The sequence below is a fragment of the Agelaius phoeniceus genome, chromosome 6 (assembly GCF_051311805.1).
Source record: "Agelaius phoeniceus isolate bAgePho1 chromosome 6, bAgePho1.hap1, whole genome shotgun sequence".
Lineage (NCBI taxonomy): Eukaryota > Metazoa > Chordata > Aves > Passeriformes > Icteridae > Agelaius > Agelaius phoeniceus.
Window position 1 is genome coordinate 7,946,027 of NC_135270.1, and position 27,793 is coordinate 7,973,819.

General features: G+C 42.3%; 1 long non-coding RNA gene across 3 annotated transcripts; it reads left to right on the top strand.

Annotated features, from left to right (window-relative positions):
- The first annotated feature begins 1,146 nt into the window (after nucleotides 1-1,146).
- Nucleotides 1,147-18,932, top strand: LOC129121956 (uncharacterized). Of its 3 annotated transcripts, XR_013182659.1 has the most exons (7): nucleotides 1,147-1,324; nucleotides 3,567-3,704; nucleotides 4,493-4,602; nucleotides 5,336-5,473; nucleotides 16,347-16,445; nucleotides 16,586-16,850; nucleotides 17,022-18,932. It is a non-coding gene; the product is annotated as an uncharacterized LOC129121956 (long non-coding RNA). The 3 variants fall into 3 exon arrangements; XR_013182658.1 differs by lacking the exon at nucleotides 16,586-16,850; XR_008534479.2 differs by lacking the exons at nucleotides 5,336-5,473; nucleotides 16,586-16,850.
- Nucleotides 18,933-27,793: the final 8,861 nt, after the last annotated feature.

Consider the following 27,793-nt stretch of genomic DNA (forward strand, 5'->3'; position numbering starts at 1 on the left):
TCTCATAATGGTTTGTCACTGACAGTCTGAGAAACTCAGCAAAAGGTCTGAAACCACACATTTCCTTTTGGGTTTGGGGACTGACATTCAACAGGAAGGGTGTTATGGCCTGGATAGCTGTGTTTTAAAAACAGAGGTGAAAATCTCACACATCATAAGAATTAAGTCCCAGAAAAGCTGCAAGCTGAACTCCTTTCCTTGTCTGGTCTGGTGGAAGATGTTCCACCCATAGGAGGGGGTGGAACTGGATGGTCTTTAAAGTCCCTTCCAGCTCAAAGCAGTCTGGGAATCTGTGATTCCATGACTCACAAGGGAGGTTCTCCTATTCCATGGCAAAGAAACCAGAGACAGTACGAACCTGTTTCAATTCAAACAGCACTTAAACCTAAAGCTTCTTTGCATTATTCTTTCTTGGGCTGGGCAAAGCATGACAAGGTTGTACAAAAACACATTCTTACCTATCAGGAAGGGGAACTTCTGAGCTGTCCCAAGTGGAACAATACAGAAAGAGGGAACAGCATAACACCATGACACAACCAAGCAACAGATTCTCCGACATTTCCAGCCATCCTCTGTCTCAGGTGAAAAATCACAGCAACAAGATCACCTCCTCTACAGCCTAAATAGAGTTTCGGCAAATCAAGAGCCCAAAACACCTGCCCTGCTGGGGCAGGGGCTCTCTCGGCGGCTGGAGCTGTGCCCGACAAGCCATTTCGAACCTTGCCACGACGACAGAGGAGGGAGCACAGCGCGCTGAGCTCCTGCAGCGAGGCAGCACCGGCGCGGCGCCGAGCTCTCCCTCACGGCCGCCTCCCCTCAGGGCCCGCCTTGCGGCGGCGGCGGCGCGAGGGACGGATGCCTCGGGGGGCGGGTGCCTTGGGGGCGGCTCGGGCCGTGGGGAAGTCCCCCGGGTGGTGCTGGGGACCAGAGATGCCGGTGCCGGGAGGTCCTGGGGCCGGCAGAGCCCCGGACGCGCTCTGCTGGGGACAATGGCGGCGTCAGGGTCGCCAAAGCGACCGCCCGGCCCGACCCCCAGGCCCACGAGCCAGCCAATGAGAATCGTTCTCCCTTACGCCGCCCCGCCCCGGCTCCTCCCGGCCGCGTCCGTCTCGTGTCCGCGCTCCTGATTGGTCGCTGCCGCCCAGCCGGGCTGGGATTGGCGCGGGAGCGCGCGGGCCGCGGGTGTGCGCGCAGGCCTGTCCCCTCCGGGCACGCGCCGTCCCTTATAGGCACGCGAGCCCCCACAGCTGTGGACATGTTGGTGTCCCCCGTGAAGCGGGAGAAGATGGAATCAGCGCTGGACCAGCTCAAGCACCACACCACGGTGGGACGTGTTTGGGGCTTTTCCGAACTCAAGGCAACCCGGTCCAGCGGAGGGTGTCGCTGCCCGTGGCAGGGGGTGGAACAGGACAATCTTTAAGGTCGCTTCCAACCCAATCATTACAGGATTATATAAAAATAATGCCAGAGTGCTTTTGTTTCCCTTATCTGCTGAGAATGAGCCAGCACACTCCTTTCTGAGAAAGGGAGGTGGCCTTCGATTAAAAAGACACTTGTTCCCAAGCTGTCACTGCCTGGCCCGGCATGGACACGGAGCCTGCTCGGTCCATCAGAGCCAAGAACTCCCTCCCTGGGTGTCTCTGGGTTGTGTAGAGCAGCCCTTGAATCCTGTCCTGTCCTCACCCGGTCCCGCAGTAATCCCTCCACTGCTTACCTAATCCTGTTGGTGTAACAGTAAACAATCCTAAACAGCCACTCTCAAATGTCTTCCGAGTACTAAACTTAAGGTGGAGGAGCACAGGGGTGGCAACAGCTCAGACACAGGAAAAAACCAAACCCCCAGGATGGCCAAGGGGGTGTTTGTGTGCAGGCATAGTAAGGATTGTAGAATATCCCACAGGAATCATTGAGTCCAGCTCCTGGCCCTGTTCAGGATATGCCCCAGTTGTTCTCTGGGCTGCTCTTACCAGTGGGGGTTATTCTTAGAGCCAGAGCCTTACCTGGTTTGCTCCTGGCAGGTTAAACCCTGGTGGAGGTGAAGGTGGTTGTTGCTGCTGCTGGTTCCCAGTGGTGTTTGTAGAAGGTGTCAGTACAGATGCTTTAAGCAGTACCTGTGTAAATTGAAGTTCTGAAGGAGCTGTTTGCCTGGAGTGGACCTCACTCCAGGATCCTGATCTCCTTGAAATTTTCTTTTCCAAATTTTTTTCTTCTCCTTCACAACTTCTGTTGTCTTCAGTGGTGAATTTCTAACTATGTCCACCATTAACCATGCCATTCAATTGTTATTTTTCCTTTCAGTTCTTATTTCCTGGACTGATAACATAACATTCTGAATTGATTCCATAATTTATATAATGGTATTATAACTAAAGCAGATTACTTTATTTTTAAATGCTAAAATTAATGTGTAAGTAGATTCCATCTTTGTCTGATATTTTAAGAATATCAGAATTTACTATCAGCCTCTGGCAAGGGAAATCAAATGGATTTTCAGATAAATGCAACAAAAAATCCAGAAATAGCTCTCTAGAACTCTATTTTTTGATTCAAGTGCTAGTAATCATGGAGTTGTTCATGAGAGATTTTATTGATGAAGTAGGATGGGGCTCTGTCATCTATTCCTTGGAGTTCTTGATTGATGCCATCAGGTCACATTTGCACAAATTCCTGCTTTTGGTAGGGCTCTGGCAAAGGCAGTTTGATCCAAGAGCAGAGAAGGGGGAAATTGAATACTGTACGTGGGGCTGTGTGCTTCCAAAATTTGAAAATGGCTGCTTAGGGCTTGGTAACTGAGGAAACCTCCTGAGTCCAGTCATTCACCCCCTCCTTTGTCTCAGAATTGCAGATTATTTTAATAATAATCTCTTTTATCTTGATACCCAATTTTGGACACTGCTTTTACATTCACTGAGTCTCTCCACAGTATGGAATATTTTTGGCTGCAAGGGGCAGCAGCTGCAGAAGAAGGGGTTTTTGTGTGGGAAGGTTGCAGTGTCTGTTCATGTATTATTCTGCCACGTGATGTCCTCCTAAGCCAGGTTAGAGTTATGGAATGCAGGTACTCAAACTGTGCAATTCTTCAGCATTCAGACATGTATTTATGTAAAAGGTGCCATTCTTGTAGTAAACTATTGCTCTAATCAGAAATACCTAATCTGTAATTTGTTTCAGTTGCTATATATGGATAGTGAACATTTCTGCTGATCAGCCTCATGATCATCTGCATTAAAATCCAAAGCTTAAGAAACTTCAGCATTTTCCATTTGTTCATCTTAGTCTTACTGGTACTGCTCACTAGTTTGTAGAAGCATTTTGTCCTAGTTGTGTATTTTTTGCACCAAGGCACATTTTGAATGATGCGCACATTATGTGAGCATTGTGATTAATCTTATGAATAAATGACTTTAAATCAAGTGTCTACTACTTGTATTTAGGCTATGACAGAAAGATTTTATGTACAGCATCCTGCTTTTTCTTTGTGTCATATTACTTTAAAAAACTTTTCTTTTTCTGTCAAAACTTAGTGTTCTTTATAATGCTGATGTAGTATATTTTTGTGTACTTAGGGCTGCACGAGTGTTAGTCTTCTGCCAGTTCATTAAGTTGGAGGGGATAATCTCCCAGCCAGACAAAGGAAGATATTGAAACTGAAGAAGCAGCCTTGAGGATTTTGGTCATGGTGCTGAGTACCTAGTTCACTGGAGGTCAGCAGTGCACTGTCTTGTCTTAGCTCTCAGTGTAGTGCTTCACAATATTAACCAAAACAAGGACAGAAAAATAACCCTGCTTTGTTTTCAGCAGAGTCAACAGGTCTGTCTTCTTTCCATACTTGATCTGAGTCTGTGCATATTCATCTATCTGTACAGGAATGTGTATCTCACTCTGTGGAAAGCAGCAGATACAAGTGAAGCTTCACCCCTTGCTCATCTGAGCTTTTACTGGGTCACGGGCTTCCACTGGACATGGATTATTTATATCAACACAGGTTTACAAGGTGGCTGGATAGTAGCAGAAAGAAAATGTTCCAATACACACATGTCATTTGTTGAAAGTTTACTTGCAGATCTTGCTCCTTAGCATGTCCACTGAATTAGAAACTTGGACTTATGACACAATGCAGGGCTTTCTTCTGGTATGGAATTGAAGTTTGACCTGAACTTCAGTTTAGGATTTTTAAATGGATTCATTCTTCAATTTAAAACAAAGGAGAAGGGTCACATAGCAAATTATTAGGGAAATTAAAAGAACTGTTTTCTGTGGAATACTCAGTAATTAGTCCATCCCTCTGAATGCATCAAGTACTATTAAAAGTAATGACACTAACCATCACAGCATTTAGGCAAAGATTACATTCATAAACAAAAAAGAAAATGCTGTTCTAGCATGCCAGTGAAGTCTGCTTTGACAAGTTAATCCAGTATTTATTTAATTAAACAATGGTAATAAAATATTTAATTGCACTTTAAGATTTCTATTTCTGTCATCCAACCAGGCAAAAAATTCTGAACTCAACATATGTCAAGCAATGAAAATGCCTCAAGCACATCAAATACCAGCCCATTATCCAGATTAATGAAAGAAACTGAGCTGCAATGTTCACAGGTATGAAATATTGAATTCCTTTTCTGTTCTTTGAGTCTGAAGCAAAAGGGAACCAGCCCTCTCCTCCCCCAGCTTGTTTGTTTCTGAGGAATGTTCATCAGCTTCCTAGTGCCAGCAGGCTACAATCACCAACTACTAATTAGTTTTAGATCATGATATTGGTAATGAGTCTTTAGTTTCTCAGAGGCACCAGACTGAGCTTGACTCAAGTTTATTTAGTTATTTATTAAGAATGTTACTGTGCAGTATGAACAGTTTGAGCATGTTTAATGCCAGATATTTGTATTTCATTTACTGGTATCACACACCATCTTAAAACAGGTTTTGCTGATAGAGCAGCTGATTTTAAATTAACTTTCCATTTAACAGGGACAGTATTTGTCTCCTTGTTACTCCAATTGTTTGATTACTCTCTAGGACATGTTTACTACTCAGGCAATTAACTAATTACCTGGGGTAAGAACACGTAATTGGGGGAGTTTTTAAATTAACTTCCTGTCCCATGGCCTCTCTAGGAGGTCTGTTCATGGTCTCATGTCAAGTGCTGCTGTTTTTGCAAGGCGTAAAGTTCTCTGCTAAGTGTTTCACAAACAAGATTTTCATTTGTTGGAGCTGCCAACTGTGAGGGGTAGAGAGAACAGATCAGTTTGCACTTCATGTAGTGCTGTAGTCAGGTGTGAGGTTAATTTGTATGTTCCCAAAAGTGAGCCTCAAAATCCTTTCCACCATTAAGGCAGAGAAATACCATTATCCAGGAGATGATAACAAATTCTGTGGAATGATTTCATACCTGAAGCTGTATTAGGGAGGAAGAAATGAGACATTTCAGCATCTACATGAGGATCTCAGTTTGGTTCCACCTTTCTATCTGGTAAGTTGACACTGGAGGATTGTGTTGAATGGGTAAAACCATGAAAAAAATGCCAGGTCTGTTTCCTTGTAACATTGTGTATTGGAAGTAAGACTAGAGAAGGCAGAAATAATGTAACATGTTTCCTGGCATGCTGTCTTCACTTCTGCTAAACATTGCAGGCCTTATTTGACCTTTAATCCCTTAAAAGCACCAACCCACTGTCAGAAGATGATGGTGGAAGAATGCAGCATATTGAAACATTTTGGATTTTATGCTTTTTGTCTTTTCATGGCTGTCTTCTGCTTTTCTATTTTCAGTATTTTAGAGTAAAAGCCTGAATTTTATTGAAACTCCCAAAAGATCAGATGTTTAAAGGCATCATTTTGGTCAAAGTCACATGTCTAAGTTGCAGTTCTGAAAATGCTTGCAAGTGCTTTCTGTTGGCATGTGGAGTCCATTTTTTGCTTGTTTTTGTAGTTGAAAGTTCCTCAGTATGATTAAAACATTCTCAATTTTGACAAACTGAGCACTAGAAACTAATGGATTCGTTATTCTTTTGAGTAAATATGTGGATAGCAGATTTCAAGGCATTTGTAATTGTATTTATGCCATCAAGAAAATGAGTGCTATTTCTCTATTCCACTCAATATAGCATCTGTCTGAGATGAAGAATACTTCAAATTTTTGTTTTGGCTTCCAGTAAAATTTCTCTCACCAATAACAAATATAAGAATCATGAATGAGATGCTGTGTTGCTCTGTCAAATGTGATCCTTCCACTGGGCCCAAGAAACCTTGAATTATTTTCCTTGTAATAATGCAGCTTCTGCTGAATGTGGTAGAATAGTTTCCAGCTTGCTTCCTAATGCATTCTTTGGGGAAATGGAAGACATGGATTTGAGCTCCCTCATTCTGAGGAGAAATCAAGGTTGAACTTTATATTTCATAGGTGACTGCTGGGCTCTTCTATGAACAATAGGAATTTTTTCTTCAATTGTGTTTTGCCTTTCTACTTCCAAATAAAAAAAATACACACTGACTGTTTCAACATTATAATCAGCCCAGCTGAAGCCTAGGGATATCAGGATATATCAGTTATAATGAAAATATAGGTTCTATGTGATTGAGGACCTAGGCTATCCTAGGTTTTAGGCCAGCTGTGTCCTCCTCTGCTCACCAGCTGTATTTCATGGGAAGTTTGGTTTAAAATATGCTTTCCTTATATCATGATTGTAGAAAACTTTTCTTCTTTAATGTAATGGGGGGGACAAATCTATTCAAAGGTTGTATTTTATAAACTGAAATTGTCTACAGTAAGTAGAATTTGAGGTTAATGGCATTAGAGTATGATAATTTCTGAGTGACTGTGCACAGCTGTGAACTTTGATAATTAGGAAGAAACCTTGAATCAGGAGCAGATTGCTTCATATCTTTTGATTGAGCATATTCTCCAAACTTGCTGATCAAACGTGGGATACATCCCAATTGTGAAACACTGGAATCTGATGAGAAAGATCCCAAGATTGACAGAATAACCTTCTCTCTAATTTTACAAGGCACTGAAGTGAGACTGACAAGCCTGTAATTTCCAGGATCTTCCTTCTCACCCTTCTTGAACTTTTGCCACTTTTCAGTCGGGTGGAAGCTCTGTGGACAATGAAACCATCTCAAAAACAAGGAGAGAGGTGCTGCAATCACATCAGCCAGCTCTTGCAGTACCCTGGGATGAATCCCATTGGGCCCCATAGGAAATGAGGGTGAAATAGCAGAGTTTGGTTGCACTCCCAATGGTCAGCTGACATTTCCTTTTCTTCCTGGAAGCACATAATGCACATGGCCATTTTCTCTATTTCTGTCACACCAATTTTCTGCTTCCTTTTCTCCTGGAAATATGAAATGATTGCAGCTTACCAAGGTGCCAATAACTGTGAGCCAGTTCAGTGAAGAGCTGGTGCTTTATAATTTAGACTTGCCATGTGCCTGTGTGTCACACAACATCTCTCACAAGAGGATTATGGTGTGCTTAAATGGCAAATGCATCACTCTGTGCCAAACTCCTCAAAGCTTGAATTTCTGTACTTATTTGGAAACAAACCCCTTACTGATGGTGATGGGTATCTCAAGCCCTCTGCTAGTTTCAATTTTCTTGAGCTTGTCTTGATGTGTGAGAAGTGCAGATCATTAACTTGTCAGTCAGGCAAAGGCAGTATTGCTTTATATCCTTCTAATTACTTTAAGAAAAAGATTCTGTACACACATTTATCCAGTGAACTTTTGAGGGTAAAGTTATCTTTGACATCTGGGAAGTAAGACACAGCAGTGTAATAGCATATACTGCTTCTTGGAGGAGTTCTGCTGACTTTTATCATAAAGAACCTATTTAAATTGACTCTTAAAATTGCTTTGTTTTCCTATTAGCTACCTAAAGGTATAAGAAATTTCTTTTTTTAGCTTTCTTGCCCATGGTGTGACTATGTTGAGTGTCACCAGTCACCTCCTTATTTCCCTTGTGCCTCAGCACAGTTTCCAGGAGTATCTGCTCCATGCCCTTACAATATTTGGGTTCTGCTGTGCCAGTGTACTAACTCATGGAAACTCTCTTTTGGTGTCCTCAGTTTCCCAGTCTTGGGGAAATGATTTCCTTTTGGCTTAATGTGGCAAGAGGCTTTACAATGAAGAACAGACTGGCACATAAAAGCTATTTTACCTCGGTCAGACCCAATACACTGATTTATTAGGGAATTTTGCTAATGGGTTTAGCAGAGTGTGAGACATCAGTGAGACATAATGGTAGGTATGTCTCAAGATATCTCACTTTTTATCTCAATATTATTAAATCACCCTCCCCCACCCCCCAAATATTTTTGTAAATAATTACAATAGAGAGCTTTGAAGAGGTGAGGATGTGAAGGACAGTGGCTGAATGCCATTTCTGGCTTCTTTGTTGTTTGAAAATACAAGGAAGTTAATGTCTGGCCGAAAGGTAAAGCTGAATGCTCTCTTATTGGAGATACTCTGTGTTTTGCTGGCCCTGGATTCCTGAAGTTGCTATCTTCTTCCTGAAAACCTGTAAGATAATCCACTTATAAAAAGTAGATTTTTAGCTTGTTTTGTCCATCTTTTGGATAAAGAAGTAACTTTGCTTTTTACTAATTTTTGTTAATGTGGCTTTTTTTGGCAGGTAAGTACCTTCATTTTATCATGTGGGAAACAAATGGGAAAAAGACACTTTCTTATAGATATTCTAAGTAAATTTCAGATCTTTTTGTGTTTGTATATGAACATCTCAGGTGGCAGGTATCATATAACATGAGATACACTTTTTAATGAGAAAAGCAAAATAAGAGTGAATTAATCCAAATTAAGACCAAGTGAGAAGAACTCAATTATTATCTGTACTTTGGTTTTGTATTCTATCCTGAAGTTCCACTATAGCTGAGTGACATGCTCACAGTTAAAGGCAGTTTTGTGCAACCTATTTAAAACATTTTGAAAAGTAGTTTTCTAGTTGTTGAAATGGAGATGGATGCAGTTCATTTGACAGTGCAGTCTGGAAGATGTATAAATGCTCAAGCAGAAACTCGAGTGTACAAGTAGTTATGTCCAAGTTTATGCCATGTCATAGCACATATCAGCACTGGTTTTATGGGCCTGTGAAAGAAGCCAATATTTCAAGATATTAATTGTTGATCCACTCAATCCCAGGCTTGTAGGCCAACTTAGAATGCTCCCTTCTCCTCTCTGTCCTTTGTAAATTTTACAGGTCCCTCAATCTTTGTACCCTAGGAGTTGCGTCCATTGAAATTAAGAGTTGTAAAATAAACATTGCTTGTCTTTTAAAAAACAAAAACTACATCAAAAGCAAAACAAACCTGTCTTCACCTTGTCAATTGACTAAAAGGCTCAATAAATTAGGAGTTTGGCTTCCTTACCTCCTTCCTGCAGAAAACAATTTTTGGCTTCCATAGTAAAGCACTATGCAAGTGTAATGCAAATCTAATTCAAGCTGTAGTGCAAATCTATGCTTTCTACACCTATTTTTAAGGAATTCCTGATGTTTCAAGTTGTTTCCCTCTTTTATGCCGGAATAGTATGAAATGTTTTGGCTGTTCTCCTGAAACTGTGTTGTCCAAGTCAGAATTTCAGCTGCTGATTTTGGGAATTATGTTGTGTGACTATCACCAATATGTGTATCATGCACAGAGCAGTAGCACAAAATGTGGGAGGTCTAGATTTAAATCTCTGCTCTTCTTGATTCAGAGCACTTTATCCTACATTACCTGGAGGCATGCAGGGCATGAACTTGAATATGGATCCCCTGTTTCAAACCATGCCCCTGGACAGGCTTGTAGAGCCAGAGCACAAGTTTATGTGAATATATTCATAGATAGGCTTCTCCTATGGTATAGCTCCGTGCAAAGAATGCAGCTTGGAATAACAGTTATGATGAAGTTTCATTTAATCAAAAATACTCTGTTCATGTATATGTGTATAAACAGCAAATAATTAGTTATACTCAGAAAAACTCATTAAAATTCCACTTAAAGCCATTAATCTGGGCACTTAAAAGGTCATTATCAAGCAATTAGTTTGCTGTCTGTTGAATATTGGACTTATTTTAATTGCATCTGAAAGGGGAAATTGGAAATGGAAGAAACTTGCAGACAAAGCAACAAAAATAAATAAAATTACTTGCTGTCTGGTGCAAGAACTCTCCATTAAAGAAGATACGGATTTCCAAAAGTAGGCTTCCTTTCTGATAGCCTGTTCTTTCCCCTCCCTCCTAAATCCTACAGAAAAGTGATGTTTCTGTCACTATTTCATTTCCATTGTGGCTACATCAGGGAAGACCAAATTATTTCCTCTGTGATGAAATGAGAGGGAAAAATTCATAGAAAGATAAAATCCTTATTCAAACACTAATGACCAAGTTCCAGCATTCTGTGCTGGAATGAAAGTTAATATCTTAAGCTCCCTGTTTCTCATTGTCACCAGGCAGGTGTCCCTGCCCATGGCAGAGGGGTTGGATCTAAATGATCCAGAAGGTCCCTTCCAAGCCTCAGCATTGTATCACCACTGTCCTGGAGAGCAGCACGTGTTCTGCAATGGCTGCATGGGAAAAGCAGCCCTAACTGTAGCTGCTTTCTGCTTTTATTAGCTTGATTTGGGGGGTTTCTTAAAGTACAATAAATAGCAGAAAACCAATTAATATTTTAATTGTATAAACCTTCTGAATTTAAGAATTTAATGGTATAAACCTTCTGAAACCTCCATGGTAGTGGAATGACTGAGTACAATGCCAGGAAACAGACATTTTGGCGTCACTGGAGACTCATTCCATGTATCACTTTTCAGCATTCTGAATATGCTTGTGGATAATTGAAAAAACCCAAACCAAATGCTTTAATTCAGGAACACAATTTGGTGGTAATTTACATAACAATAAGATGCTGTTAAGCAAATGTTACAAAGTGGTTTAGGTCTTGAATGAGGTAAGAAAGGAGATAGAAATAAGACAGCAATATACTGGTAGTGTTTTAATCTCACCTTCCTTTTTTAAGGATGAGTTTAATCCTTACTGAATTTTTTTCTCATTTGTCTCCTAATTTTATTAAAACACTTCATTCTTCCTACTTAGCTTTGTCCCCTAGAGTTACATGTGAATGGGTCTGTAAAATGAAACATTTTCACTGGCATCCTCACAGACTAGCACAGTGATATAGAAACATTTCTAAGAGTTTCAGTCTGAAGAAAATGCTGGAAGTGCTTGTTGTGAAATAAAGAACATACTACCTGACACTTGGGCCAAATTCAACCAGTAATTTGGGGGCTTCTTCTTATAATTTGTCATGGAATCATTGAAGCATCAGCTTCGTTCCCAGATGTTTTGCTCTTATTCTATTGCTGCTGTGGTGCTCTTTAGCTGATGTCTCCTCCCTGCTGCAGTGGGCAGCAGTTCTGTCCTTGGGCAGTGCCTGGCTGGCCTCTGGCAGGCCTTGGCACTGCCTGCACTCTCTGCTTTTATTGCAATGATTTCCAACTTGCTGTCTTAGTGTTTTAAAGTGGGGGGTGAGATGAACTGGTGATTTAATTAGAGTGAACAGGCCAGCAAATTTTTCATTGTAGAGAAAGGAAATTGCTGTAGCTGTGAAAGATGGAATCCTGTTGCTGACTTTTAACTGACCCCTTGGCCACTGAGATCAAGCAGATGGGTGGGTGGTACTTGCCTGCCTTTTCACTTCCTGAGGAGAGCAGTTCTGTTCTGGAGAAATGTGGCAGCAGAGAGGTGTGGGCTGTGCCATGAGGGAGGATGCTGCAGGAGCCAAGAGGGCCCAGGGCCCAGGCAGGACAGTCCCTTGTTGTCCCCAGGGCAGTCCCTGGGCCCTGGGGCAGCGCCTCTGGGGCTGCAGCTCCCAAGTCATTTTAGGGCTGGTGGTGCACTCAAGGCCCTGATAGAAGGTTTGTAAGGAATTGATAGCATTGGTGGGCTGGCACTTGGATTTGTGCAGCAGTTTGTGTGCAGCTGGCCTCTGGCACAATTTGGAATGAATTAAAATGATTTCAATTCTCCCTGAGATAAGAGAACTATTCCCACTTGCAGAGTAATGGAATACATTTTTGCCATTTTCTTATACAACATAGTGTATATTCTCACTGGGGATAATGGCTGAGTTAATAGACTGAATAGAAGGAATTAAATCTCTCCATCAATATTCTTCACTATTATGTGGTTTTGTTCTTTTATGTGTGCAGAGCACTATGTTAATACAGTCAGAAGATAAAATTGTGCAGACTGTTAAGTCTTTGGAGCTTTTGGTCTTGGATTTTTTGAATCACAAAACTTTTGCTTGCAGCATGAACCTTTTTCTAAAAAAATTAGGACATTTCAGTGGTAAAATACCATATAGAGTATTTCAATTCCTTACCATGTAGATTTCTCAAAAGCTTGTAAGAGTAGAGTCATTAGCATTTAGACTTTTGGTTGCTTTCTCTATAATCTTCATGTTCGGATAAAGCTTTGGATCATGATTTGATGTTCAGCCTCTGCTCTGCTCATGTGTTTTATTCTGTTGTACAAATGATTATTCTATGTGGTTAGTTAGCTTGCTCTGAGAGGAACTGGGTTTTGGTTAGAAACAGCTGGTCTTTGAGAGCCCAGCAGTTTGAGAGAAACCCAGGCTGCAACAAGGCAAATATTAAAATACAGATGCCTCAAAAGATTAAGTACCTTCAGTAGTTATGTTAGCAATTTTTGTCTGCCTCCTAGTGTTTGTTCCATTCTCTAATTTTATCTTGTGTTTAATGAGATTACATATTTTTGAGTAGTGAATAAGTATAGAACTTCTTTTTTAGAAACAAATATTTTCTGCATACTTAGAATGTTTTGCTAAAGAAGCCTTGGCCAAAAGTGAAATCTGCAACTTTTAAATGATCATCTGAAGTATTTTGAAGATTAATTATGACTAATTTTTTGGAACTGCTTTTACGACATTTTTCACAGGAGCCGCTTCCCAGCTCCCTTTTAAATCAACTGTGCAGGGAGCTATTTCTATTGGAATGTTTTGCTTTGCTAGTCTAATGGTGCTCTAAGTTCTAATGAAGCTTTTAGATGCTGCTGCAATACATATATTAAATACCCCAAAAAAAAAAAAATTAAAAAAGCAAACAAAGAAAATTCAACCAAAAAAAAAAAAAAAAAGCTGAACAAAGAAAAGCCATTCACACCACCACAAAAAAAAAAAAAAAAAAAAAAAAATTAAAACCCAAATAAACCCCACAAACCAAAAAAACCCCATCCCAATGTCCCAAAACTTTGTGACACCCTTCTGGTCTTCATAGAATTCCTTAAGCTGCACTGTTCATGGTAAGGCTCATGCCGCAAATCAAGGCTGTTATTGCTATTTGAGTGCCTTTGCTTTTGTTTCAGCGCAAGCAATCTGCAGTGCCTGTTCCTCTCATGGTATTTTCCAGAGAGCCTCAGAGACACTCACGTTGATTGGCAGTGCTGTAGGACAGGGCACTTGGGGACAATTGATGCCTCTTGTAGCAGCCACTCAATGCTGTTACTGAATGTGCAGTGTTCTATCAGGGCTATCATTTGCAGCAAATTGAACATACTCCCCAGTCCATTGAAAGACTCTTCCATTGTTAGAAGACTCATGTCCACTTTTTCTATTCTGTTGTTATTTTTGTATGGTTTTTGAGTTTTGCCTGGTGCCAGTGGCAGATGTATCTTGCTTCTTCTATATTTAATTATAGTTCCAGTGGAATTCTTGCTGTGAAAAAATAAGTCTGACTTGCATTCCCTCTGAAGATGTTTTGACAAGTAAAACACAACTAATTTCTGCATAGTGCTATTTACAGTGCTTCAGGCCACATTCCTTGACACAGAGATAAGAATTGGGAGACAGGATGGATACTTTAAAAGTTCTCCTTCTTCTTGATTTTGTGGTGAGTAGTTGTAGGATTCCTGTCTACGTGAGGTTCTGTGAAAACCTGGAGCTCTGACCTCAGTCATTGCTTGACCCTCAAAGCTTCAGAAGTATGAGTAAGGATACACAGATTGTACTTCCCAGAAATTCTTGTAGCAATAATATAAAGCTGTCTTGACAGTTACAAAACAGTATTTTGGGACTGTTTTTCTCTGTGGGCAAAGAACCTTTGTACCCATTTTTCCTTTTTATATTGTCAGTGTGTGCTGGTAACTTCATGGAAATGGCTTCAGGTAGCCTCATTTGTTCTTTTCACCAACTTTACAGTACAGTTGTCTCATTTAATATCCAGTTCCTTCTTTTGGTTTGTCCCTAGGTGAAGCACTTTGCTAAATGAAATTAAATTCCCATCATCTTTTAAAATTAAATTCTTTCAATCTGGTTACAAACCCCTTTCTTTCCTTCTAACTTGCTGCCCTCTGTCCCACAGTTACTCTTTCAACTCTTTGTAAGCTTTCACTGACAAACTGGGTACATCAAAGCTCAGGCCAGGCTGATGAGGTTTGGTGCAGCCGACAGGAACCTTTCCTCCTTTGCCCACTGCAGACTTGGACCTGAGGGAGCTTTTTAATTCTACTCAGAAATATTTGAGGAGCAGAAACATCCCTAAGCCTTTTTGATTGCTGCTTGTTCTGTTTAGTCAGGAGACTCCAGTCCTTGCTCTATTCTGCCTGGGATGTAAGCAATCCTAATTTCTTGTTGCGCTGTCCTCAGTTTGATTCACAGCTGATTTCTTAGGATGGCTACTGATTCAGTCAGTCCTGGGCTCATTGTTTGGGTCATTGTTTAATCTGTTGTGATGTAGCTGCTCAGGTGACATCAGCACCCTGTTTGTGGGATTTTTCCCAGTGGAGTTATGGTGACATGTAAAATATGTTTTATATAAATATGTCAAATTTGCATTTCAGCTGATGCGGCCTTCACAGCTCTTTATTGAATTAAAAGGATTTCTGTTGCTTTAAAGCAATGAAAGAACTGCCCTTTGTTTTCAATATACTATTCTGATACTTAAGCTGTACTTGCCATGTTGTAGCTGCTTAGGTGGCCACACAGAAATGACCAGGGCAGCAGCTTAACATGTGCTCAATGTTCAGTACTAGCTCCATGATCCCTTTTTGCTTTTCTGTGACACACGGAGAACATCTCAATGTCCACGTCCGACCGAGGACGGATTTTGTCTGCTCTTCTTCCAAAAGCCTGGAGTCGGGGCCAGTGGCTGGGAGAAGGGGAAAAACCTTTACTATCACAGGATGCAATCTGATGTCAGCTTAGCAGAGAGGTCTGTAGCGGGGCAGGCTGTCTGGAAGTAAAGGGAGAGGGCTTCCCCTCAGCCTCACCAGAGCCTTTGCTGGGCAGGGCAGTTCCGACCCATCTCCACGTTCTCGTGAACTTTGCGTCGTCCGCCGTCCTCAACTCAACCTCGTCACAGATCTTTCCCCCGAGGAGCTCGCCTTCAGGTCCGGAGCTATAGCCACGGTCACCCGGCAGTCCACTTCCTTCTCTAGGCTTGCTGAGACTCTCGAGCATCCTCTTAGCTGCTTTGGCACTAACCTCTTTTAACAAATTACATTTCATCATCATGTGCATGGTCATAGGGCTTCCTTTCCTTTGGCATCATCAGCCTCTGGCTCATCTTGTGCTAGGAATCTCGGGTTCCTAAGGGGAAAGTGCCAGGCAGTTGCCACTTGTCTCTGCGTTTTGTCATCTGTGTCTATTTTATGTTGTCTGTGTCTGTGTTATGTAGTCTGTGTCCATTGTCTTCCACATCATAGGCCTTTGTTACGTCTCGATGCTTTATCAGCACTATTCCGTGCCATATAGGCCGTATTCTACTCACGTTCCTTTCCGGATATCCCTTATTCCGGCATCTTTACATTTTTACTCTTTGAGACAGGAATGTCTCAAAGGGACAAGATGTTCTCATCCGTCTTCCTTTTCGCTACCAGCTTTGGTAGTGCCTTTTTTTCCATGCCATTCTCTTGGACTTCTAGAGGGAGCATCTTACACCCTCCTCACGTGACTGCAGTAGTTCTATAGGTTCCTTCTTCTCAAAGGGTATAGTGCTCAAGAATTAATCTTCCAGAGAGTTATCTCAAGTCCTGGCTTATATTGGATGTACTTACATTGTGTGTACCTATGCTGGTTTATACTGTATGTAGTTACACTCTATGTACACTTGCACTGTATGCATTGGCTTATATTGTGTGTACTTATGTTGTACCACTTATGATCGGAGCCGCCCTGCCGTGGCACGTAGTCACATTAGGTAGAACAGTTATAAAAACTTTACTGTTCATCTGTCTTTTATGGGATTTTGGGTAGAAAATTTATTGGTCCAGAGCGGGGACAAGTCCTAGCTGTCAGATAGCCACTCGTTGACCACTTCCTGTCGTCTCACAGGTCCCCGAGGATTTCCCCAGAATTTCCCCAGAATCTACCATTTGACATTAAGGAGTAACGGCCAGAAGATGTGTCGAAGCATGTTCTTCAGCATGTCAAGTAAGGGCTGCTGTGAACGTGTAAATGGGAAAATGGGAAGAGTCTGTGTGTGTGAGACCGTGTGTCTGTGTCCGCTGTCTCTGCGTGTGGGAGCGCATGCTGACTGGATTTAACCTTGTGTCTGTGACTTTGCTTTTCAGGTTTTTCAACTCATTTTCAAATTTAGGATAAAAAATCCCCCGCTGGGGTGTTTCCCCCCTCCCCCCTCCCCGGCTGGGCTTTTTTCCTCAGTCCTGGTCTGTCGGCGAGGTGACATTCATCATTCATCGCCACAGTTTTGGTGTGGACTGTCCAGGGACCAGGGTTTTCGTCAGGCTGGAGGATTTTTTGGAGGCTCCCGGGAACCACGTTTCCAAGGACCAATGATTGCTGGGGTGTAATTTAGCAGTTGTGATGAGAGTGATGGTGAGTTTGTGTGTGATGTGAGGGGGGTGCTAATGGTAGATGAGTGTTGTTTTTTGTGTGCTTTTGTTGTTTTGGATTTCCTGTAACAATAAATCAACATGTAATGAAAACAGAAAAAGGTTATCATCCTGTGTTAATATGTGTTTTGTGTTGTATTGCTCTGTATTACAGGGTGAACTCTCTCCTCCTTGCTGTGACACCTGGGCTGGCAGGGAGGACACAGTGACCTCAGCCAGCCAATGCTGCCTGTGCCATCACCTGGCACTGACATGCTTGATGGAAATCATTTCGCTGGGATTTTTCTCCTGAGAAGCCTCAGAACAAATGGAACCAATAACAATGGTTCTGCTGGCTGTGGAGTGTGGGCTGGAGATGGTTTAGCAACAGGGCCATCTTGGATTGGTCTCCTGTGCATTGTTTCTACTTGATGACCAATCATGGTCCAGCTGTGTCAGGGCTGTGAGCAGTCCCAGGTTTTTATTATTCATTCCTCACCAGCTTTCTGATGTCGCCTTGCTCTTTTAGTATAGTTCTAATATCTCATTTTCTTTTAGTATAATAGAGATCATAAAATAATAAATCAACCTTCTGAAAGGTGGAGTCAAGATTCTCATCTCTTCTGTCGTCCTGGGGATCCTCAAACACCACCACAGTCACCGGCTGGAGCGGTTTTGGGCAGCACCAAATAAAAATAATTCAGTTTTTCTATTTTTGAAGCATATTATTTTATTTTATTTTTTAAAGGTTAAGTTATTTTTTAATAAAAAATCAATGAAAACTGTAAAAATACAATAATAAAAAATAATAAAATAAATAAATAATTAAAAAAAAACCCCCAACAAAAAACCCCAAACTGTAAAGTGCTGTAAAAGTAAATGCTGTAATGTGAGATTGTAATGTGTAATGTGAGACTGTAATCTGTAATGTAATGTGTAATGTGAGACTGTAATCTGTAATGTAACTGCCGTAAAGCATGACTGCCGTAAAAAAACCTGCCTATTTCAGGTAGTTATTTATGCAGTAGAGAATGGCAAATTGCAGTTTTGGTGGTTTTTACCTCTTGATTTGGCACTTGTGCCAAGATCTTTGGTAGCTTCTGCTGCAGGAGGCCTGTCATCAAGTAGGCACAGAAATCCATGAAAAGAATTTGTTGTTGCTAAAAAGATAAATGGTCAGAGTGAGAGGAAGGGGTGCTGCCTTTGACACCTGTGCTGGCAGCACTTTTGATAGCTGGTGTCTGAGGAAGGCTTGAAGTGCAGGACTGCTGAGACTGGGGTACCTCAGCAAAAGAGAGATTCATAGCAAAGATTTTGGGAGTCTGCTCTGACATTTTGCCTTTTAGGGGAGCTGTACCTCTGCCATGGACTCCTGAGCTGCAGATTCCCCCTTCCTGACAAGATGATTTTTCCTACAGACTTTATGCAAGGGCCTATAGTGACTGAGCCAGTGCCAATGGCTTTGAAATGAAAGGTGGTGGATATAGCTTTGATATTTGGAAGAATTCTTTACTCAGAGGGTGCTGAGGCACTGGACCAGGCTGCCTGGAGAAGCTGTGGCTGCCCCTGGATCCCTGGAAGTGTCCAAGGCCAGGCTGGATGGGGCTCTGAGCAGGGGGATTGCAACAAAACTCTTCCAATTCAAACCCTTCTAGGATTGTAATTAAGGTGGTACAGGCAGAAAAATGCTCATTTCAGGTGATTTGGGAGCAGCCAGACAGTTTTCTACCAATGCACAGAAACCAGGCACAGGCAGGGCAGGAGGAAGTTGTGGAAGGGAAGGACTGAGCTGCTGTTAAGTGTGTAAGCCAGAATTATTCCAAGATAGTTTCTATAATCACAAAGCTGTCTTCAAATGCAGTCAACAAAGCCAAATGTTAACACATTACCATGCATTTCTGATCTGGGGCGTGCTGTATCTTTCAGGAAAAAGCATAACTGTGGCAATTTTCAGTAAGTGTTTCTTGATGGGGCTAAACCTGACTGGTTTTTCTTTCCCTGAATCATCTTGTCCAGGACAGGACATTGCTAAACATGTATAAAGGTGTGTGTATTTTGTTTGTTAATAGAGTCATTGTGTGACTGATCTGCATTTTTCTTGATTTTTACTTCATAGGATGTAGCTGTAATGAGAATTGTTATGAAGAGTAGCACTGGTATTTGCTGCCCTCTAGCGCTTGTTGAATTGCCAGATGACGGGAGGAGAAATTTTCTGCATTATCCTATTTCAGTTTCTGAAGCCAGACCATTTTTTGAGACAAGAAGCTCAAGCTATTTTTAGAAAGAGGGCACAGTGTACAGAGGAGTTCCAATATTTTGTTGAAATCAGAATGACCGCATTTAAAATCTTGTGTAGGTAAAAATTCCTGGGTGTTATGGGTTAGAGGGTGCAGTGATGCTGGTAGGTTGACAGTCAGACTTGATCTTCAAGGACTTCTCCAACCTTGGTGATTCTAAAATTCAGTGTTCTGGAGTAAGGCCTTTGAGCTCAAGCCCTGAATTAAGCCTGAGGATTAAAAACTGGAGCTAAGCAAAGCTCATGCGTGTTCTGGTTTGTACTTGATCAGGATTCCAAAGGGAGCAAATGATACAGCACAAGGGAACAAGATCATTTTTGAAGCTGAGGATGTTGAAATTGGTTCCATTTTCTCTTCCAGTTATACAAGTGTTGGTGAATAACTTGGTGCTTTGAAAGGGTGGGAGAGGAGGCAGATGAAGAGAGATTTTTTGAAAAATCAGGATCATCCTTTGTGTCATAGGAGTGGGCAGATGTCAGAGCTGAAAGATATCTGTCCTGATCATATTAAATTATTGGACTTTTCATTACCATTTAATACTTTAGAAGAAAAACTTTGCAGCAACTGTTCTTTCTCTCTGCCTGCAGAGTTACATTTCTGCAAAATTCCATTTTGCAGTGTTGTGATGAGAGCATTATGGATGCTGCCAACAGCAGAGAGAGCACAGGAGGATGGTGAAACAGTGTATTGGTACAAGCTAAATTCACCTGGGGTCAGCCCTGGGCATTGTTGTGTGAATCACTCTCAGTTCCCTGTGTTCATCTTCTCTCTTGTGGTTGTAACAAAGAGAGAAGAAAAAAAACCTGAATGTTCTTGATGGATGATAATAAAAAAACCCCAAACAACATAAATAGAAGCATCCCTGCTGACAGTTACAAACATCCACTTTACTGACTTCCATGGATTTTGAACAAGGTCCTGCCAGGGCAGGGTCCCTTTGTGGGGCCAGGAAGAAATGGCGATGCAGGTTTTCCATCTGCCCCTTTCCCTCTCAGTGTGAGTGCTCTCTGCTGGTGCTCAGTGAGCTGGGCAGAGGGAGGGCTGGGCTCTGGCCACCAGGGTTTCTGGCACAAGGGGTCCTGCAGGAGGTAGCACAGAGGATAGGATCCCTGCCAAAATCAGCTGCTCTAACAGTTCCTCCTCTGGCCATTCTGTCCTGTCTGTGTACAGGAGTTTCCTTTATTTTCGTGTTGAACATTTATTTTCTCTGTGGTCTGGCTGCCACATCTCACTTTGTTGTCAAAACTGGGTTCTTTCCAAAAAACTGCCTATTTCAGGTAGTTATTTATGCAGTAGAGAATAGCAAATTGCACAGTTTTGGTGGTTTTTACCTCTTGATTTGGCACTTGTGCCAAGATCTTTGGTAGCTTCTGCTGCAGGAGGCCTGTGAGGATGGGTGTACGAGTGTGTCTGTACTCCTAGGAGGATGAGAGAGGAAAATACTGTGCATAGATCTTGTAAGGCTCCTCTCTGTACTCCAGTGAAACTCTTTAATTAAGTAAAGGTCTGTTCATGAAGAAAATCTGGCCTGGGCTGCTGCCAGCTGGAGAAAAACTTTCAGCTCCAAGGGGATCAGGATTTTCCTCCCCTGGTTTTTCCTTTCCTGGTGTCACAGTTGCAGAGCCTGTTAAAAACCATTCCCAGGAAATATCTCTATTAATTCCTGGGAAAACCTGAATATACTTACTTTGGAGTGAAGGTGGCATGTCTGCAGTTTGGTTTTGTCTTGCATCTCAGATATTTAGGCTGGATTGGGGGTAGCATTTGTACTTTTGCACAGCATTGATGGTTTGCACTGAGTTTTAGCTCAGCTCATAGCAGCAACAGCTACTGAACATCCTGAGTGCCTGTACACGTAATTTGGATAATTATACAGGGGGCTGTTACCCAGCAAAGCTGCCAAAGCTTTGCTGCCTGAAGTTACAGTTTATTGACATTTCATGGGGCCTTTACCTTCACAAAAATCACTATTTCTTGTCAGTAAGGCTACTGGTAGCAATAATGCCCTGCATATATGGATCTAAATGAAGGGCTCTGATATCTTTGTCAGCAGCAACATGATCTGTGTGTTTGGTTAGTAGTTATAGAAGTTATTTGTAGTCCTATTTGTGGGACTACAAGTGCTCAGTTTGTACAGGGATGATCAGAGTGTAACTGATTGACATTTTTATTATTATTATTATTAGAGTTAAGGGCTGGGTGCAGATCTGAGCAGGCTGATGATACCTCTGTAAGAAACTTCTTGTTGAATTTGTGTTGCCAGTATATTTTAAATAAAAATTTGTGACCTGCTACTTTCACGTCAGCCTGAGTAACTCCGTGTTTAAAGAGATTTAGAACAGAAAATCCACTCAGGCCCCTTCCTTTTTGAGGTGGAAACGTGGTAGGAGATAGAGGGAATGTCTGCAGCCATTGAAACTGCCTGCTTAATTGGTTTTCATCATATAAGCTAATGAAGTTCAACTGTGACCTTTTTTAAGCTTATTCCAAATGTAAAGGAGTTTCTGGCATCTGAAGCAAGTCCATGAAGTTGTAAAATCCTGGCCCTGTAAATGGAGATCTTCTGACCTACAAATGCAGGAGCAGTATGCCCATGTAAAATGAGATTCTGAGCTGTTTAGTTCCAAATGCAGGAGCAGTATGCCACATGTAAAATGAGATTCTGAGCTGTTTAGTTCCAAATGCAGGAGCAGTATGCCACATGTAAAATGAGATTCTGAGCTGTTTAGCTCCAAATGCAGGAGCAGTATTCCCATGTAAAATGAGATTCTGAGCTGTTTAGCTCCAAATGCAGGAGCAGTATGCCCAATAAAATGAGATTCTGAGCTCTTTGCTCCAGGCCATGTGCAGGTTCATATAGTAGAGGAAATGTATTTGAATATGTGTATAGAGGCTTTGCCCCAGAGGTCCCGGTTGCCCTCGATGGGCTGCAGCTGTGATGTCCTTAATTGGGCTGCAGCTGTAACTGATGAAGATGACCGGGATAAAAGAGGGCGGGTAAGCCAGTCAGGGAGAGCCTTGGAGGAGCCCTGGCCTGAGAGAGAACAGTGCGCAGCAGAAGGAGTCAGTGAAGATCTGCAGCTATGAGAATACATCAGAGAGGTATGGACTTTGGAAATCTAATAACAACAATATGAGACTCTAGAAATAATAGAAGAACAACCATTGGGGACCCCGACGTGATAGTTAGCAGAAGATAAGACAGCCGAGAGCTGTGGTGGCCAAGAGCTGTGACGGAACAGCCAAGAGCTGTGGTGGTTGCTAGCAGAAGATAAGACAGCCAAGAGCTGTGATGGAACATAGCCTTTGGGTCAGGGAGCTGTGAAAGAGTATGGCCTTTGAGCAAGGAGCTATGTGGGTTATACATGGCCTTTGAGTCATGGGGAAATGTGGGTGTTGTGCATGACCTGTGAGTCATGAGAAATGCATGTATTGTAATTTAACATCTGTATAACTGTTAACTTAAGTAAAAGCAAAGGGGGAAATATAGTAGAGGAAATGTATTTAAATATCTGTATAGAGGCTTTGCCCCAGAGGTCCTGGTTGCCCTCCATGGGCTGCAGCTGTGATGTTCTTAATTGGGCTGCAGCTGTAACTGATGAAGATGACCGGGATAAAAGAGGGCGGGTAAGCCAGTCAGGGAGAGCCTTGGAGGAGCCCTGACCTGAGAGAGAACAGTGCGCCGCAGAAGGAGTCAGTGAAGATCTGCAGCCATGAGAATGCATCAGAGAGGTATGGACTTTGGAAATCTAATAACAACAATATGGGACTCTAGAAATAATAGAGGAACAACCATTGGGGACCCCAACGTGATAGTTAGCAGAAGATAAGACAGCCGAGAGCTGTGGTGGCCAAGAGCTGTGACGGAACAGCCAAGAGCTGTGGTGGTTGCTAGCAGAAGATAAGACAGCTGAGAGCTGTGATGGAACATAGCCTTTGGGTCAGGGAGCTGTGAAAGAGTATGGCCTTAGAGCAAGGAGCTATGTGGGTTGTACATGGCCTTTGAGTCATGGGGAAATGTGGGTGTTGTGCATGACCTGTGAGTCATGAGAAATGCATGTATTGTAATTTAACATCTGTATAACTGTTAAGTAAAAGCAAAGGGGGAAATATAGTAGAGGAAATGTGTTTGAATATGTGTATAGAGGCTTTGCCCCGGAGGTCCCGGTTGCCCTCGATGGGCTGCAGCTGTGATGTTCTTAATTGGGCTGCAGCTGTAACCAATGAAGATGACTGGGATAAAAGAGGGCGGGTAAGCCAGTCAGGGAGAGCCTTGGAGGAGCCCTGACCTGAGAGAGAACAGTGTGCAGCAGAAGGAGTCTGTGAAGATCTGCAGCCATGAGAATACATCAGAGAGGTATGGACTTTGGAAATCTAATAACAACAATATGGGACTCTAGAAATAATAGAAGAACAACAGGTTCACAGGGTCAGACATGGCTACAACCTCTCCTGTTGTTTTTGGGCTCTCGTGTGTTATGGTTGCTCGATCATGTGGATTTTGGTTTCAGTTCTTTTTCCATGGCTTTGGCTTCTGAGAACAGACCCATTTCAAGAAAAATCCAACAAGTTGTAAAGTTCACAAAGGCTGAGGGCAGTGATTGCTTTTAGACTGGAGTAATTGAAAGTACTGGGATTGTTTAATCTGAATATAGTGTGTCAACGTTATGGGTAATGGAAAGAGCAGAGCTTGGTGTTGGTGGTTGGGTAAAAGAGCTACAAAGAAAACAGAGGCATTTAGGGTCATACCAGCCCTTAGTAACTTCCTTGCTTAGACCAGCTGTTGCTAAACTACTCAGAATTTAGAGGCAAACAAAACCAAAAGTGGAGAAATGGTGCTCTTGTCTAAGTGAAGTCCAGGAATTAGTTGGATAAATAAGGAAAGGGGTGGAAGAGGGATTCCTTTCTGCTGGAGGTGCTGACCCTTTGGTTGCCAGCTGTGCCTCAAAATTAAAACTGGTGTTTTCCTTGTTTCTGTGGTTTTCACTGTAAGAAGTTTTTCCTATCATCTTTCCACTCAGTAAATGTAGGCACCCTTTGTTTAAAGAGTGCCTGGGGATAGAGCAAAAATTTCAAGGACTTAATTTCAAAATGTATAAGGCTGTTAAATACTGGTGGTGCTGAAAGGAGAGTGTCTCCTTTGTTCACAGTACTGAAAATTTGCCTAGGGGCTCATAGGTGGCCATCTAAATAACATGCTAAGATTTTCCAAATCAGAAACTGCTCAGTACTTGAGAAAATTTATTTATAATCTTGGGCACATTCCTAAAAATGTTTTTGAAAATAGGATGAAATGCCAGAATGAAAGAAGCACATTTTGTGTAGCTGTGGACTGGTAGAAGCTCAGGCTGCTGATGTAGAAATACAAAAGGCAAGGGAGACCTGAGGCAATGTGTGCTGAAGTCACAGAGAATGGTGTTACATAATGCACATGGATGCAGAGAATGTGCAGTTGTTCAAGGAACTGTGGGTGTGGAGGCCTGAAACCCTGGTGAATGTGGCAGGATTTAAAAAAACTTATCAGACACTGCAAATAAACTGCTCAACACCAGTTTGGTGCTGCAGTCCCAAAGCTTGTGGCTGGTTTGGGTTTGGATCTCACAGGGCTGCACCTCAAGGTCGATGGAAGACTGAAATACTCAGTGAGAAGGTACAAAATCAGACTTTGGGGAGGGTCCCTCTCCACTGTCTCCTGCATGTCCTTGGCTGCCTGTTCCTCTTGCAGTAGGAAGGGTGTGCTCTCACTTTGTTACTCTCTTGGTGCAACTGATTTTGTTTAAATACACATGAAAATACAAAGGGCTGGAATTTGGCCATCTTTTTTCACAAAACTTGCCTCTTTTGTCACTGTAATCTAATTCAAATTAAAATTTGATTAAAGCATGCATTAATTGGGTGAGGTGCATTTATCATACTTGCAGGAGTTTGGATGTGTGATGATTGATGTTTACAATACAAATAACATGAGTTTTTTAAGACATCTCACTTCTTTGGTATTTTTTCTGTGCACTAATCTTAAAATTTCTAGAGTACAATTAAGCATAATGCCATTCTGCTCCTCTTACATCTCCTCTTACAGCTCGGGCTTCTCTCATTACAGTACCAGATTGAAACAAGAGATGAAAACATTGATGTTCTGGTGGAATACAGGCACGTTTTTCCTTTCTTTTTACTCAGCTTGGATGTGTTCCTTTGCAATTCTCAGCTCTGTTCCTTGCTGGAATGTGTCATCACCAGAGGGAGACATCACTACTGAGTTTGTGGAAGTCAGAAGCGCTGGCTTTACTTTCAGCACTTATTTCCCTGAGCTGTTCCCAGTGTGGAGCAGCCCAGAGGAGGAGCAGGCACTGAGCAGTGCTGCCAAAATGAGCCAAAATGCACCATGTTTGGGTAGTGCTGATGAGCTTGACAGTGAAGCAAGGGATTACAACTGCAAACATCCTCTGGCCTTGCTTTCTAGGTCTGCCAACAGAAACAGGAGTGGATTTTCCGTTGGGCTTGGCGTTGTTGGGTTTTTTGGTTTGTTGTATTATTTTGGTTGGGTTTTGGATGTATTTCTGCATAGGGTTGCCTGGCTCAGCAAGGACTCAGGTGACTGATTTAACCAAAGCCCCATTAAAATGGATTTCACTCTGCTCTGGGGGACCTTGTGACTGGAGTTCCAGAAGTGCAGGAGAAGCACACAGGAAATATTTTGGTGTGTGACTGGAGTTCCAGAAGTGCAGGAGAAGCACACAGGAAATATTCTGGTGTGTGACTGGAGTTCCAGAAGTGCAGGAGAAGCACACAGGAAATATTTTGGTGTGTGACTGGAGTTCCAGAAGTGCAGGAGAAGCACGCAGGAAATATTCTGGTGTGTGACTGGAGTTCCAGAAGTGCAGGAGAAGCACGCAGGAAATATTCTGGTGTGTGACTGGAGTTCCAGAAGTGCAGGAGAAGCACGCAGGAAATATTCTGGTGTGTGACTGGAGTTCCAGAAGTGCAGGAGAAGCACGCAGGAAATATTCTGGTGTGTGACTGGAGTTCCAGAAGTGCAGGAGAAGCACGCAGGAAATATTCTGGTGTGTGACTGGAGTTCCAGAAGTGCAGGAGAAGCACGCAGGAAATATTCTGGTGTGTGACTGGAGTTCCAGAAGTGCAGGAGAAGCACGCAGGAAATATTCTGGTGTGTGACTGGAGTTCCAGAAGTGCAGGAGAAGCACGCAGGAAATATTCTGGTGTGTGACTGGAGTTCCAGAAGTGCAGGAGAAGCACGCAGGAAATATTCTGGTGTGTGACTGGAGTTCCAGAAGTGCAGGAGAAGCACGCAGGAAATATTCTGGTGTGTGACTGGAGTTCCAGAAGTGCAGGAGAAGCACGCAGGAAATATTCTGGTGTGTGACTGGAGTTCCAGAAGTGCAGGAGAAGCACGCAGGAAATATTCTGGTGTGTGACTGGAGTTCCAGAAGTGCAGGAGAAGCACGCAGGAAATATTCTGGTGTGTGACTGGAGTTCCAGAAGTGCAGGAGAAGCACGCAGGAAATATTCTGGTGTGTGACTGGAGTTCCAGAAGTGCAGGAGAAGCACGCAGGAAATATTCTGGTGTGTGACTGGAGTTCCAGAAGTGCAGGAGAAGCACGCAGGAAATATTCTGGTGTGTGCTTTGAGCACACCTCTTTTGCAGGGCTCTGCAGCCAGCCAGCCCTGGTGTGTGTAGGCCCAGGTACCTTGGGCAGAGCCAGATGAGCTGGGAAGGGACAGGAACCTCCTTGTTAGTGGCAGGAAACCTGCTATTATCAGTCAAAACCAAAATACAGGTGTTCAGAGAACAGGGAGGTAAAAACAGCATCACACTCATTAAAAAGCATCCACCCTCTGCTTGTTTCCTGCTTAAAAGTGTGGAAGTGTGAAGATCCTTTCTCTTGTTTTCTCCAGTGTATTTTGCTAACTGAAGCAGATTCAAAATTATTTTTTCCTATCTTTTGCCGTATTTCTTTACCTTCAGAAATTCCACCAAAAATCAAACACAAAAAGACCAAGGGAGAAGATAAATACCAGCTTTCTTCAATTTCTGGAAGAAAATGTGCCTATGTAGTGAGTTTCCTTAGAGTGAGGGAACTCTTATTTCCTTAGTATATATTTGCACTGGATGGAGAAGAGGGTTACAGAGCTGTCTGTGGCTACAAGTGTCCAGAATGAAAAAGAAATGAACAGAATAAAAGCAACTTAAATTCATAGAAATCACTGAGTTTTAGATTTCATTCTTAACTTGGATCCACTAAACTGAGAATTTGTCCCTTTTTCAATTTGGTTGAGGCATGAGGTTATTTTGCTGGAGCTTTTACTTATGCCTCAGTAAGGTAGTGAAATTATTCAGGCTGGAATAAGCATTGTCCACAACTGCACAGCCCCAGCTCTCACAGTGGGCTCACTGTGTGAATTTGGAATAATCAATAGATATTTTCAGCTCTGATTTCCTTCAAGACACTGGTTGTAGGTATTGCTAGAGAGACAATGTTTGAAATATTTCAGTAGTGGGGACTTTAAAGATCAATTTTGCTGTAGATATTCAATCTCTGTCTGAAGATTTGGGGTTTTAAGTACATAAGGTAGGAGCTACTTGAAGATTTAGTGTGAGACGTTCTGCAGTCAAAATCATCTTTTCATTTGT